At 41.4% G+C, this 3,759-nt stretch overlaps 1 pseudogene; it reads left to right on the top strand.

Annotated features, from left to right (window-relative positions):
• Window positions 1-3,169: 3,169 nt before the first annotated feature.
• Window positions 3,170-3,507, top strand: LOC119519614 (annotated as a pseudogene).
• Window positions 3,508-3,759: the final 252 nt, after the last annotated feature.

Genomic DNA, 3,759 nt, shown 5'->3' with positions numbered 1-3,759 from the left:
GAAATATTTAGAAGATGAAAGTATAGGACTCAGTGATTGATTAGATGTGGAAGATGGAGAAGTGTCAAGGATGACTCCCAGATTTTGGCTCAGTCAGTGAGCAGGTGGCATTCATTAAGCTGGGGACTGCTAGGGGAGAAATTGGATTTGGAGGACAATGATGGGTGAAGTTTGGGCCTTGTTGATTTGGGAACTCAAGGAGAACACCCTAGTGGGAAAGTCCAGTGGGCTGTCAGAAACATTGGCATCTTTATTGCCTAGGGCTGCCTCAACAAATTACCACAAACTTAATGGCTTAAAACAGCAGAAATAATTTCTTTTCTCACAGTTCTGGAGACCAGAGGTCCAAATTCAAGGTGTTGATAAGACTGCACCCCCTCCAAAGCTCTAAGAAAGAGTGCTTCCTTGCTTCTTCCAATTTCTGGTGGCTCCTGCATTCTTAGGCTCATGGCAGTGTCAATCCAATTTCTGCCTCCATCTGCACACAACTGTCTTCTCTGGGTGTCTGTATCTTCTTTTCTGTCTCTTATGAGGACACTCCTCATTGAATTTAGGGCCCACCCTAATCCAGGGTGATGTCATCTTGAGATCTTTACCTTTATTACATCTGCAAAGACCATAATTCTAAATAAGGTCACATTCTGGAGTTATGGAAAGACATGATTTTTGAAGGGACACCATTCAATCCTCTAAAATTGGTCTATGCAACATATTGCCAGGACAGCAGAAGGTACAAATCCAAGAATGTAGACCCTCAATGAATTTTCAGATGAACAGTGATAAGTGAAAAGCAATTTTCTAATTTATTTCTCTTAAATCCCACACTCATACACACCCCCACATACAAACACATGCACACAACCCACTCCTATCCCAAATTCCCCTTTTCAGATAAGGGGACCACCACTCACTCGTTTGCTCAAGACACAAGTCTCTCTTGATGTCATCTGCACCACCACCCCCCTCCCCACCCATATCTAATCTTTTAGCAAGTCCTATTGGTCCTATCTCCAAATTAATTCCAACTCTATCCATGGCTCTCCATCTACCCTGTCGTCACCCTGGTTCACCCTGCAACAGCCTCCTGACCCTCTTCCTGCCTCTCCCATACTTGCTCCCCTACAATCCATTCTCCACACAGCAGCCAAAAGATCTTTTAAAAGGTAAGTCAGATCACATCACTTACAGCTCAAAACCCTTCCATGGTTTCCTGTTCCATTTAGATTAAAATATAAAGCCTGTACCTCTTCATGCTCTGGCCCCTGCTGGTCAATCTGGCTCATTTCAAACCATTGTTAACCATGGCTCCAGCCACTGGCCTCTCTTCTACTCTTCTAATATTCTCAGCGATTTTCTACATTGGGGTGTATGCATTTTGTTGCTCTCCCTGATGTTCCCACCTCCCCCACCCCACCCCAATCTCTTCATATGGCTAGATCAGTTTTTCATTTTCCAGGTGTCATTTCAAATGTCACCTATTCTGAAATGCCTTCTCACACTCCCTAACTAAAACAGCTCCTAACTAAACACTACATGTCTTTTGTAGTGTTCATAACAAAATATAAGTATCTTGCTCATTTCTTTGCTTACTTGTTTCTTATCTGAGATGTTTTCCAACTAGAAGGCAAGCTCTGTGAGGGAAGGAACTATTTCTTACTCACTAGTCTAACTCCAGTGCCTAGCACATGTAGCCTGGAACATACAGAAGCCCAATAAGTATTTTTTGACTGAATAAATCTTATTGTAAGCATTTTTAGCCCTTTTTGAGCCACAAGATCGATGAATAGATGGATGATGAATGGATGGATGGATGGATGGATGGATGAATGGATGGATGAATGGATGGATGGATAGGTGATAGAGGAATAGATAAGTGAAAGAGCTCTGATCTTGAAGTTAGAAGAGTTGTTTCCTGTCCTGACTGTGATACTTTCCACCTATGTGATACATCAGGCATCAGAGATACTATGAGATAAGAGTTGTCCCATTGTAACAATAGAAGTAATGAATCAAAGGGAATTTCAAAATATGTATAAAGATGAGTAACTCTGTGCTAGTTCATGATCACAGTTGGCATGAATCAATAAAAGGATTATGTACTAGAACTTAAGATGTTGCTCACTCAGGAGAATGGGATTTCCCCAAGTAATAAACCTGAAAAGGAAGGGAGTGATTAAAGTTGAGTTAAAACCACATTCAGTATCACAGACGGAACAACAGTCAAAACAGGAAAAACAGGATCAACGAAACTTTAGGACCTTGAGCCACAGAGGATTCTGGAAGTAAAAGGGTATAATTGCCAAAGAATAGTGTATAAATGAAGAGTGCAGAGAGAGATTGTGAGGCTATGGAGCTCTCTCTGAACTGGCCATATAATTTGCTCCTCCTTAGTGTCAGCATCCATGACAACTGTAAGAATCAATCTGTCATGGCCCAAGTGGGCCTTTGCTGCCTAGAGACCAAAGAAGATGCCGGGCATGTTCAGAGGCATGAACTTTTTATTCGGGGCTTACTTACAAAGAAAAATGGAAGTTGATCACGTAGCCTGGATTTAGGAGATGCTCTGAATGGATTCAGGAACTGCTCTGAATGGCAGTAGGTTCAGAACTCAACGTGAAGATATCCACCCTTTGGAGGACTGAACAAGCTGGTTATAAGGGCTCAACATTCCAATGGGTATGAGAGCATAAGGCAGGAGTGGGGGTCTTGTGACATAGGGAGGGATCAATTGTAATCAACAGGGAGGAGGGGAGAATTATAGATTATCTTGTAAATAATAGTATCTCAGGGAGTTTCAGGGAGGAAGTAGTTTTGGAAGGGAGATAATTTATAGATTACATCTAGCACCTGATTTTACAAGAATAGGTCAAACCTTAGCTGACCTAGGTCACGCAAGCTGCTGTGTGCAATCTTCAAGGCCCTTGAGGAAGGCCCTGGGCCCGGGGTTCCCACGCAACCCCAAAAGAAAAACAAACAAAAAATATATAAAGACAGTCCATATTAAAGGAAATACAAGTGGCACATAAACATATTAAAAGATACCTAGACAGCGGCAAGAGCTGGGGGTAGGTGGGGGAGCGACCCTGGATTGGGGGCTGCAGTGGCTGTGGGGCTGAAGAGAAATTACTAAAGTTCCTGTGGAATCAAAGTAGCATTTCATAAGAACATAATGGATGGAGAGGAGAGAACCTATGGTAGCTATGAAGGCCCTGATGCCATGTATGTCAAATTAATATTTTCTGATGGTCATGAATTTATTATAAAAAGAGAACATGCACTAACATCAGAAACAATAAAAGCCATGTTGAGTGGCCTGAGTCAGTTTGCTGAGAATGAAACCAATGAGGTCAATTTTAGAGAGATCCCTTCACATGTGCTATCAAAATACGCATATATTTTACCTACGAGGTTCGCTACACTAACAGCTCCACCGAGATTCCCGAATTCCCAATCGCACCTCAAATTGCACTGGAACTGCTGATGGCTGTGAACTTCCTAGATTGTTAAATAAAATAAATGATAATAAACTGTTAACTTTTTTCAGTATTTAATACCTATAGTTCAGTTAGTGATTTTTTTCATATAGCATGTTGCCTGTATGCAGCTGAACTATAAAGTTAATTGCAAAGCAGATTACCTTCTGTTCTTTCTGCACAGCAATCAGAGTTGAAATTTGTTTGTTGCATCAACAAATTAAGGACATTTTCACAAACTGAGAAATAAACAAATATGCCAGTTCGTAGGTGGTTTTGCCTTTTC

The sequence above is a fragment of the Choloepus didactylus genome, chromosome 23, assembly GCF_015220235.1.
Source record: "Choloepus didactylus isolate mChoDid1 chromosome 23, mChoDid1.pri, whole genome shotgun sequence".
Lineage (NCBI taxonomy): Eukaryota > Metazoa > Chordata > Mammalia > Pilosa > Megalonychidae > Choloepus > Choloepus didactylus.
Note: the sequence above shows the minus strand (reverse complement) of the source record. Positions and strands in the feature narration are given on the sequence as shown.